The sequence below is a fragment of the Monodon monoceros genome, unplaced genomic scaffold, assembly GCF_005190385.1.
Source record: "Monodon monoceros isolate NGI ecotype Baffin Bay Population unplaced genomic scaffold, NGI_Narwhal_1 Super_Scaffold_22, whole genome shotgun sequence".
NCBI lineage: Eukaryota > Metazoa > Chordata > Mammalia > Artiodactyla > Monodontidae > Monodon > Monodon monoceros.
In genome coordinates, this window is record NW_021703779.1 from 92930450 (window position 1) to 92942249 (window position 11800).

General features: G+C 39.3%; 1 pseudogene across 1 annotated transcript; it reads left to right on the forward strand.

The window, feature by feature from the left end:
• The first annotated feature begins 8501 nt into the window (after positions 1-8501).
• Positions 8502-8906, forward strand: LOC114906367 (annotated as a pseudogene). The gene has a single exon (XR_003796434.1). The product of XR_003796434.1 is annotated as a cytochrome b5 pseudogene (transcript).
• Positions 8907-11800: the final 2894 nt, after the last annotated feature.

Here is an 11800-nt window from a genome sequence, read left to right on the forward strand (position 1 = left end):
GCACATGCAATAGGAGTGGAGGCCCCAGCCCCTGGACTGGGATTTGATCCTGGGGAGAAAGCTGAACAAAAACAAGAGTGGCTGGGAAGATCGCTCTATGGAAGAGGAGAGTATATGGGAAATCTGTGATTATCCAATTTAGTGCCAGTTAGACCTTGAAGGTATGATTTGGACATGTGGAATTGTTTGTGGGGAGAAAGGAATTCAAGTCAAAGGAACTAAGGTGAGCAAAGGAATGGAGCTGAGAAAACAAAGAGTGGCTGAAATGTAGGGGTAGTGGCGGTGGGTAGTATGGGACAAGGCTGGAAAGGTAAGTTGTGGCTATGTCATGAATGGTCTTAAACCCCAAGCTAAAGAGTTTTAGAATTAATTAAAAACAATGGGAAACTACTGAAAGTTTAGAGTGGAGAAGAATGTGCTTAGAGATATGCCTTAGAAAGATTAATTTGTTGATAATAAGGAGGATGAGTTTCAAGGATGTTAAACTGGAGACAGGGAAACTAGTTAAGAGACAATTGCTACTATCTAGACACATGGGAATTTGGGACTAAACAGGGGTGTGGCAGTGGGCGTAGAGATGAAAGGACAAAGTGAAAGGATTTAAATGATCAAATGGCGTCTGATTGGCACTAGAATACAAGCTCCAAGAAAGCAGGAGCTTTTTGTCTGTCTTGTTTACTGCTGAATCCTAGGCACCTAGAATAGTCTCTGGCACATAATAGGTGCTCAATAAATAGTTTGTGAATGATGTCTAAACTTTGTGCAGCTTCTACTATGGTCTGAATGCTTGTGTCCCCTCAAATTCCATATGTTGAAATCCTAATGCCCAATGTGATATTATTAGGAATTGGGACCTTTAGGAGGTGCTTAGGTCATGAGGGTGAAGCCCTCATGAATGAGATTAGGGCCCTTATAAAAATACCCCACAAGAGCTCCATATCCCCTTTCACCATGTGAAGGTACAAAGAGAAGTCTGTGACCTAGAAGAGGGTCCTCATCCAACCATGCTGACACCCAGGTCTTGGACTTTCAGCCTCTAGAACTATGAGAAACAAATTTCTGTTTTTTATAAGCTACTCAGTCTCTGATATTTTGTTATAGCTGCCTGAATGGACTAAGACAGCTTCTATACACTGACCTGTGGTATGTATTTGCACACCTGCCTCCTGACACCAGCTAATCTTTCACACTAGCTCCCAGCCCTGCCCCCACCTCAGTGCTCCCATTTTCTGCTCCTTCAATTATACCCATGTCCCACCATTACATATCTTGTGTTTAGTTTTTTTTCCACTCTTCTCTTTCACATATTTTGGTTATATAGTCTAGATAACAAGAATGTTTCTTTAGGACCCAGAAAAGACATTGCGAAAGGGCCACCAAAGAAAGATAGTTGTGGTGTCACCATGGATCAAGTTGAGGAGAGGACAAGAGCAGATTTGAAGGGTCTATGCTGTGAGAAGGAAATGGGCAAGATTTTCCTTATGTGATAACTTGGGCAACAGCTTACAATTTAGTATTAAACACTAATTTAGTAAAAATTCTCTCTAATAGGTGGAATCAATTTTAAAATGAAAGTTTAAAAAGAAGCCTATCTTTGCTTTTTTGGATACAATTTAAAATAAGTTAAATTATTTACATGGCTTTTAGAAAATACCACCACATTCAGCATCTTTATATAAGACTTCTTAGCTTGAGAAGGCTTAAGAAATGCTGGGCTTTGATTTTCCCAAGTGCCTTTTTCATAGAAAGTTTGATACAAAACAAAAACCTGCAGTCTGGCTACTGGGGACAATTTATTGCACAGCTGGAGAGAAATACAGCTCATCTAATTCACACAAGACCCCTTTCAGGTATATGTCTTATGCCAATTTGGTTGAGAAATTTTTGAACTGTTCAAGTGCCACTTTTGCTCCTATTCCCCAAACTCAAATACTCTTTTTTGGGTTTTAGAAGCTGAGGGTCTGACAGAGTTATGAGAAAGGTCATTAGACTTGGGCCTACCCAACACCAAGGGATGATTTGCAGTTAGCCTGCTGAGTTTTTGAGTGTCTAATGCAAAGACAAGCGAAGCCAATAACTTTGGCCTCTTAAAATCCCCTTGGATGCATCGGTCTATCTGGGTTGATTGCCTACACTGATCAAATAGACTAGAGGACTGCCAGTTCCTTTTTTATGATCCCTCAATTGGAGGGGCCATTTCACAAAGTGAGATCTAGTTAGTAGGTTCCAATTAGTGGAGTCTCAAGGGAACATAGCAGCTGGCTATTTTGTTGTGATCTTCAGGAATAACAGGGTGATGGAGAAGCTTGGGCCTGTGTCTTAACAATGGCAGAAAGGTTTTCTCAAACATCTCGGTGAAGCACAATAACCAATCCTGCCAGGATCTGGTGATTATGCCACCTTTTAGATGAGCCAGAGTGGATGGTTTTACTGAAAGATAGTGGGGATGATCTCAGGATCATCATGGATCAAGCGAATGCTAATCTATTGTTATCACTTATTTCTTGGAAGGCAGTAACCATAAAGGTTGTGACTAGCAAATTATTGCCAGGTGTCTGGATTTGCTTGGGACTGAGGGGTTTCCCAGGATATGGGACTTTCAGTGCTAAAACCGGGACAGTCCTGGGCAAACTGGGACACTCTAAAACACATCACCCTAATCTTGAGCACTCACTAAGTGAATTAAAGTTTAATCTTCAGCATTCACTAAGTGAGGCAATACATAGCATAGTATTTACAAACACACAGTATGCATTAGACATGCCTGAGTTCAGATCTGGTTCTACCACTCATTACCTGTATGACTTACTGTCAATTAATCTCTCTGCTGTTTAAATTCCCCATGTGTAGAAAAAAAATATATATAGTATTATAACTTAACCAAAGGGTAGTTGTGATGATTAAATGAACTAAAAATACTATGTCGATCTCAATGCTTGGCACACAATAAGTGCCCCGTATTTGTTAGAAATTATTCAAAGTTGCTATGATTAGGCTTGGAGGAGGGATGTTGCAGTTATGGAGGGCTGAGGTAGGGTCCAGACAAGGTCGTGGTGTGTAGGGACCTGTCAAAGGCACCAAACAGCATCCTTACCCCTTCAAGCACCACTGGATCTGCTGGACCATAAGGCCCAAGTGGCAGGGCAGTGTGCACAGCATCCTGGACCTGTTGCAGAGCCTTCTCTTGTCCTGGGCCCCACTCAAAACTAGTAGCTTTTTGGGTCACCCAGTAATGGGCTGGTGTAACATATCCAAATGGGGAATATGGTGCCTCCAGAATCCAAAAGGTCCCACAACATATTGTGACTCTTTCTTTGGTTGTAGGAGGATCTAGGGTCCAGATCAGCTTATCCTTCACCTTGGAAGGGATATTTGATATACCTCCTACCACTGGACCCCTAGAAATTTCATTGAAGTAGAAGGTCGTGAATTTTTGTCAGATAAATTTCCCACCCTCTGATGTGCAAGTGTCTTACCAATAAGGCTAGTTGCTACTTTTTGCTTACAAGGTACAATCAGCATAATGTCATCAATGTAACGGACCAATGTGATATCTCGTGAAAGTTGATCAAGATCCTTATGTACTCAATTATAAAATAGAACTGAAGAGTTGATATACCCCTGAGGTAGGACAATGAAGGTGTACTTCTGGCCTTGCCAGCAGAAAACAAACTGCTTCAGGTGGTTCTTATTGACAGGGGTGGAGAAAAAGGTATTTGTCAGTCAATAGCTACATACCAGGCACCAGGAGATGTGTTGGTTTTCTCGAGCAAAGAAACCATATCTGGTACAGCAGATGCAATTGGAGTCACCACCTGGTTAAGCCTGCAATAATCCACTGCCATTCTCAAAGATCCACCTGTCATATGCATAAGCCAAATAGGAGAGTTGAATGGGGACGTGGTGGGAATCATCACCCCTGCATCTTTCGAGTCCTTGATGGTGGCACTAATCTCTGTAATTCCTCCAGGAATGTGATATTGATTTTGATTTACTATTTTTCTAAAACTGTCTATAGGCAGTTCTAGTGGCTTCTACTTGGCCTTTCCCACCATAATAGCCCTCACCCCACCGGTCAGGGAACCAATGTGGAGATTCTGCCAGCTGCTCAGCATGTCTATTCCAATTATGCATTCTGAAGCTAGGGAAGTAACCACAGGACGGGTTCAGAGACCCGCTGGACTCACTGTGAGATGGACTGGAGCTAAAACTCTATTGACCACCTGACTTCCACTAGCCTGTACTCTGACTGGTGAACCACAGTAATGTTTTGGGTCTCCTGGAATTAGTGTCAGTTCAGAACCAGTATCCAGTAATCCCTGAAAAGTCTGATTATTTCCTTTCCTCAATGTATAATTACCCTGGTAAAAGGCCGAAGGTACCTTTTGGGAAGTCTGGGAGAAAGATTAATAGTATATATTTTCAGTAGTGCACTGGGGTTCTTCCTCAAGGGGTTCTGGGTTTTGTAACCCTAACCTTAACCCTATGTCCTAACTCAAGGCAGTCAAGCAGGAGGGTTACCTCTTACTCAAGGGAGGGTAATCTTTTTGTTTTATTTAGACCTTGAACTGACTGGATGAGGCTTACCCACAGTAGGGATAGCGATATGATTTACTCAGTCTCCTGATTCAAATATTAATCTCTTTCAGAAATACTCTCATAGACACACCCAGAATAATGTTTGACTAAATGTCTGGGCACCTATGGCTCAGTCAAGTTCACACATAAAATTAACCATACAGCACTTTTAAACAAAAATTTTAAAAATCTGGTTCTCAAATGACACAGCTAAGGAAAAGGCATAAAACACTTTGGGAGAAAACATTCTTAACAGTCTTTTGTCATTTACAGACAGTTCTGGGTGTACCCTGATGCTTTTGCAAAAACGTTCCTATAAAAATGTTTCATCTTCAAGGAATTCATGGAAAAGACTCTGACAGGTACAGGTTTCTGGTAACTGACTCTACTGCTGAACTGAATGAATAAGCATTTTCAGAACTCTAGTGGAAAACTGATGAATTCATAAAAGTGCTAACAAAAGATCAAGATGAAAAAAAAATTAATTACATGGGACTGAGTGAACTGATGAGGACGATTATAATTTTTGTGACTTTCTGTTTGAATAAAAAAAAAGAATCCCACAAGGACTCAGAAGCAAAAAAATATATAAATCAATTTTCACTGCAAAGTAAAGGACCTGTTACAGTGCAGGATTACTGGACTGAATGTCAATATTATGACATAGTACGAGTGTGTTTCGTGTTTGGTAACTGCAATCATTGTTGCTTTTGTTGTGGTCATCCATTTACAATGCTTGGTGTCAGTTTATTTATCTCTTGTAAAAACAAAATACAGTGTGTGTGAAAAAAATAAAATAAAATGAAATGCAAAAAAATCTTTATTCAGTATTATAAAGAACTCATAATTAAATACTAAGAAGCCATAAACAACTCAATTTTTACTTTATTAAATTTTATTCATTTATTTATTTTATACAGCAGGTATAGTCATCAATTTTATACACATCAGTGTATACATGTCAATCCCAATCGCCCAATTCATCACACCCCCACCCCCCACCCCACCGCTTTCCCCACTTGGTGTCCATATGTTTGTTCTCTACATCTGTGTCTCAATTTCTGCCCTGCAAACTGGTTCATCTGTACCATTTTTCTAGGTTCCACATATATGCGTTAATATACGATATTTGTTTTTCTCTTTCTGGCTTACTTCACTCTGTATGACAGTCTCTAGGTCCATCCACGTCTCTACAAATGACCCAATTTCGTTCCTTTTTATGGATGAGTAATATTCCATTGTATATATGTACCACATCTTCTTTACCCATTCGTCTGTCGATGGGCATTTAGGTGGCTTTCATGACCTGGCTATTGTAAATAGTGCTGCAATGAACATTGGGGTGCATGTGTCTTTTTGAATCATGGTTTTCTCTGGGTATATGCCCAGTAGTGGGATTGCTGGATCATATGCTAATTCTATTTGTAGTTTTTTAAGGAACTCCATACTGTTCTCCATAGTGGCTGTATCAATTTACATTCCCGCCAACAGTGCAAGAGGGTTCCCTTTTCACCACACCCTCTCCAGCATTTGTTGTTTGTAGATTTTCTGATGATGCCCATTCTAACCGGTCTGAGGTGATACCTCATTGTAGTTTTGATTTGCATTTCTATAATAATTAGTGATGTTAAGCAGCTTTCCATGTGCTTCTTGGCCATCTGTATGTCTTCTTTGGAGAAATGTCTATTTAGGTCTTCTGCCCATTTTTGGATTGGGTTGTTTGTTTTTTCAATATTGAGCTGCATGAGCTGTTTATATATTTTGGAGATTAATCCTTTGTCCACTGATTCATTTGCAAATATTTTCTCCCATTCTGTGGGTTGTCTTTTCGTCTTGTTTATGCTTTCCTTTGCTGTGCAAAAGCTTTGAAGTTTCATTAGGTCCCATTTGGTTCTTTTTTTGTTTTTGTTTTTAATTCCATTATCTAGGAGGTGGGTCAAAAAAGATCTTTCTGTGATTTATGTCAAAGAGTGTTCTTCCTATGTTTTTCTCTAAGAGTTTTATAGTGCCCAGTCTTACATTTCGGTCTCTAATCCATTTTGAGTTTATTTTTGTGTATGGTGTTAGGGAGTGTTCTAATTTTATTCTTTTACATGTAGCTGTCCAGTTTTCCCAGCACCACTTATGGAAGAGACTGTCTTTTCTCCCTTGTATATCCTTGCCTCCTTTGTCATAGATTAGTTGACCATAGGTGCATGGGTTTGTCTCTGGGTTTTCTATCTTGTTCCATTGATCTATGTTTCTGTTTTTGTGCCAGTACCATATTGTCTTGATGACTGTAGCTTTGTAGTATAGTCTGAAGCCAGGGAGTCTGATTCCTCCAGCTCCGTTTTTCTCCCTCAAGACTGCTTTGGCTATTTGGGGTCTTTTGTGTCTCCGTACAAATTTTAAGAGTTTTTAGTTCTGTAAAAAATGCCATTGGTAATTTGATAGGTATTGCATTGAATCTGTAGATTGTTTTAGGTAGTAGAGTCATTTTCACAATATTGATTCTTCCAATCCAAGAACATGGTATATCTCTCTGTCTGTTGGTATCATCTTTAATTTCTTTCATCAGTGTCTTATAGTTTTCTGCATACAGGTCTTCTGTCTCCCTAGGCAGGTTTATTCCTAGGTCTTTTATTCCTTTTGTTGCCATGGTAAATGGGAGTGTTTCCTTAATTTCTCTTTCAGATTTTTCATCATTAGTGTATAGGAATGCAAGAGATTTCTGTGCATTAATTTTGTGTCCTGCAACTTTACCAAACTCATTGATTAGCTCTAGTAGTTTTCTGGTGGCATCTTTAGGATTCTCATGTATGGTATCATGTCATCTGCAAACAGTGACAGTTTTACTTCTTCTTTTCCAATTTGGATTCTTTTATTTATTTTTCTTCTCTGATTGCCATGACTAGGACTTCCAAAACTATGTTGAATAATAGTTGTGAGAGTGGACATCCTTGTCTTGTTCTTGATCTTGCAGGAAATGCTTTCAGTTTTTCACCATTGAGAATGATGTTTGCTGTGGGTTTGTCGTATATGGCCTTTATTATGCTGAGGTAGGTTCCCCCTATGCCCACTTTCTGGAGAGTTTTTTTTTTTTTATCATAAATGGGTGTTGAATTTTGTCAAAAACTTTTTCTGCATCTATTGAGATGATCATATGGTTTTTATTCTTCAATTTGTTAATATGGTGTATCACATTGATTGATTTATGTATATTGAAGAATCCTTGCATATCTGGGATAAATCCCACTTGATCATGGTGTATGATCCTTTTAACGTGTTGTTGGATTCTGTTTGCTAGTGTTTTGTTGAGGATTTTTGCATCCATATTCATCAGTGATATTGGTCTGTAATTGTCTTTTTTTGTAGTATCTTTGTCTGGTTTTGGTATCAGGGTGATGGTGGCCTCATAGAATGAGTTTGGGAGTGTTCCTTCCTCCACAATTTTTTGGAAGAGTTTGAGAAGGATGGGTGTTAGCTCTTCTCTAAATGTTTGATAGAATTCACCTGTGAAGCCCTCTGGTCCTGGACTTTTGTTTGTTGGAAGATTTTTAATCACAGTTTCAATTTCATTACTTGTGATTGGTCTGTTCATATCTTCTATTTCTTTCCTGTTCAGTCTTGGGAGGTTATACCTTTCTAAGAATTTGTCCATTTCTTCCATGTTGTCCATTTATTGGCCTAGAGTTGCCTGTAGTAGTCTCTTAGGATGGTTTGTATTTCTGTGGTGTCGTAACTTCTCCTTTTTCATTTCTAATTTTACACTAAGAAGCCATAAACAACTCAGTTTTTAAAAAATGGGCAACTGGGCCTGACTTCCTGCCCAGGCGCAGAGCCGGGCCGCAGGGAATGTCCCGGGACAAGTCCACGGAGACGCCCACTGTACCCCGCCCGGCTCCACTGCTCCCTTTAGGGCCCGAGGCTCGCTGTGTTCCAAAATGGCCGAGGAGTCCGACAAAGCCGTGAAGTACTACACCGTGGAAGAGATCCAGAAGCACAACCACAGCAAGAGCACCTGGCTGATCCTGCATTACAAGGCGTACAATTTGACCAAATTTTTGGAGGAGCACCCTGGTGGGGAAGAAGTCTTAAGGGAACAAGCTGGAGGTGATGCTACTGAAAACTTTGAGGATGTCGGACACTCTACAGATGCTCGAGAATTGTCCAAAACGTTTACCATTGGGGAGCTGCATCCGGATGACAGGTCAAAGATAACCAAGCCTCCGGAAACTCTTATTACTACTATTGATTCTAATTCCAGCTGGTGGACCAACTGGGTGATCCCAGCCATCTCAGCACTGGTTGTAGCCCTGATGTATCACTTCTACACATCGGAACATTAAACACGTTCTCAGAAGCCAATGGAAGAAAAGACTGCTTTGGTCCTGGGAGAAAGAAGCCACCGTTAACTGCTTCAGCTGACAGAACCCTTCACCTGAAAATGAATTGAATACACTTGTTTTCCTTTCCTCCTACATTAGACACAAAACAAACCAAAAAGAACTGTTCTTTCTACTCCTGAATTTTTAGAGTGTGCCTTTTTATTCATCAGCTTTGTTTTGATGTTCCATCGCTATGTCATTTGCTTACTGTGGGCACAATCTTTTAAAACATACCACCATGAATGGCTCTTTGATATGTAATTGTCTGTGATGTTTGGAATCTGATTATTTGGCGGTCATTTAATGTGCTAATCTTTCAGATCCAAGTTGTCTGTCTGATGTGAGCAGGGGCGTCCTTGGATCTCTTCTTGTGCTGCTTCATCTAATTGAATAATCAGGTATTGCATGTTTCCAGTGTAGTTTTTTTTTTCAAGGAAAGCCCAGAAATAATAGCTTAAAGATTTCTAATAATTGTTCTACTTGAACAATCATATAGACGATAAAAAGAGAAAGTGGTCTGCAAGACCTAGAAAAGATACTCGATCTTTTCTTTGATTAAGAACACCAGCAACATCAACAAAAGCCTGTGAACCATGAGAGAACATTACCACTGTCCCTTCTCTCAGCTTAAATATGTCATTCTGAAGAGATTCTCAGTTATACAGCTTCTCAGGTTTTACAGACTCCTCCTTCAAAGGTAAAAACTGTTTACGTGCTCCTATAAAGAAATGTTGATTCCCTAATTTGTAAAAACACACATTTGAAAGAGATTGTGGGACATTCGGAATCTGATTTTTGAAGAAATTTAGCTCTGGTGATGGGCCATGAAGAACTCTGGTGTGGACTGGTTCAGTCATCCCGTCTTTGTTTATTATTCTCTGTGCAGTGCTTTTTCTTTAAATGTCGAAACTTGAGAGATGAATTTATAGACTCGAAGTACTTTGTAGTTAGCAATGATTGTCTATTGGCCTGCTAGCCGACTGACGAGCCATGGAGTTCTTCAGAAATAACTAAACACATTGGAAAGGAATTTGTTTAAATTACAGAGCAGATATTTTTATAATCAGTGACATGTGTCACCCTCTGCCTTTTTTGTCGCTGGAAGTTAGAGCAAATGTAGGAGGGCAGTGGGGCAGCTGCCTCACATGGGAAAATACCTTGCAGAGGAATCCTTTGTTTGGATTTTAATAAACATAAGCCTGGAACAACAACAAGAAAATGGGCAAATGACTTGAACAGACACTTCATCAAAGAATATATATGAATGGCTAATTGGCCAATAAGTACATGAAAAGGTATCTAAAATAATTAGTTGCTAGGGAAATGCTAATTAAAATAACAGTGAGATACCAAATCCCAGCCACTAGAATGGATAAAATTAAAATTAAAAAAAATTTTTTGTCAGTCGACAAAAACACATGTAGGTGAGGTTTTAGAGCAACCAGAACTCTCTTACATTACAGGTGCCTATTAAAGCAGCACAGCCACTTTTAAAAATAGTTTGGCGGTTTCTTATGAAGTTAAGCATACACCTAGTCGTGATTCAGCAATTCCATCTGGAGGTATTTACACAACAGAAATGAAAACATATGTCCACACAAAGACCTGCATACAAATGCTCATAGCAGCTTTATTTGTAATAGCTAAAAGTTGTAAGCAATCTAAGTGTCCATAAACTAGTGAATAGATAAACTGTGGCATAGCCATAAATGGAATACTACTTGGTAATAAAAAGGAATAAATTTCTGATACTGCCAGTAACGTGTGAATTTCAAAAGCAGTAAGCTGAACAAAAGAAACCAGACACAAAAGAATACAGATTGTATGCTTCCATATATATCATATTTTAGATCAGCCAAAAGCAATCTATGATATATAAATAACGTTAGTAGTTGCTTTCTTTTTTTAATATTCTCCAATTATCTTTTTAAAAATTAATTAATTAATTTTGTGGCTGTGTTGAGTCTTTGTTGCTGTGTGCAGGCTTTCTCTAGTTGTGGTGAGCAGGGGCTGCTCTTCGTTGTGGTGCGCGGGCTCCTCATTGCGGTGGCCTCTCTTGTTGTGGAGCATGGGCTCGAGGCATGTGGGCTCAGTAGTTGGGGCACGTGGGCTCAGTAGTTGGGGCACGTGAGCTCAGTAGTTGTGGCTTGTAGGCTCAGTAGTTGTGGCTCATGGGCTTAGTTGCTCCATGGCATGTGAGATCTTCCTGGACCAGGGATTGAACCTGTGTCCCCTGAATTGGCAGACGGATTCTTAACCACTGTGCCACCAGGGAAGTTCCAAGTGGTTGCTTTAGACTTGAGGGAAGTGGACTGCAAAGGAACATGAGGGAACTTTCTGGTGTGATGGAAATGTTCTATATCTTGATTGGAGTGACTGTTAACATGAATATATACATCTGTCATCAAACCACACATTTAAATGGGTGCATTTTACTGCATGTACTTTATACCTCAATAAAGTTAATTTGTAAAATATATTATTGAACACCAAACCTCAGTAGATACACACAGCAATAGACTAGATATCACTGAAGGGGGAATTACTGAATTGAATGAGAGATTTCATTCAATGAGATCTCTCAATGAGGAAATTACCTAGAATGCAGGATAGAGAGCTAAGGAGAGAGAAAATATGAAAGAGATATGAAGGATAGAATGAGAAGTTACAACATTTATCAAATAGGAGTTCCAGGAAGAGAAAATAGGGATAATGAAGAGGCATAATTTTATTTTATTTTATTATTTTTTAACTGAAGTGTAGTCGACTTACAATTGTGTTAATTTCAGGTGTACAGCAAAGTGATTCATATATATATATATATATATATATATATATATATATATATATATATA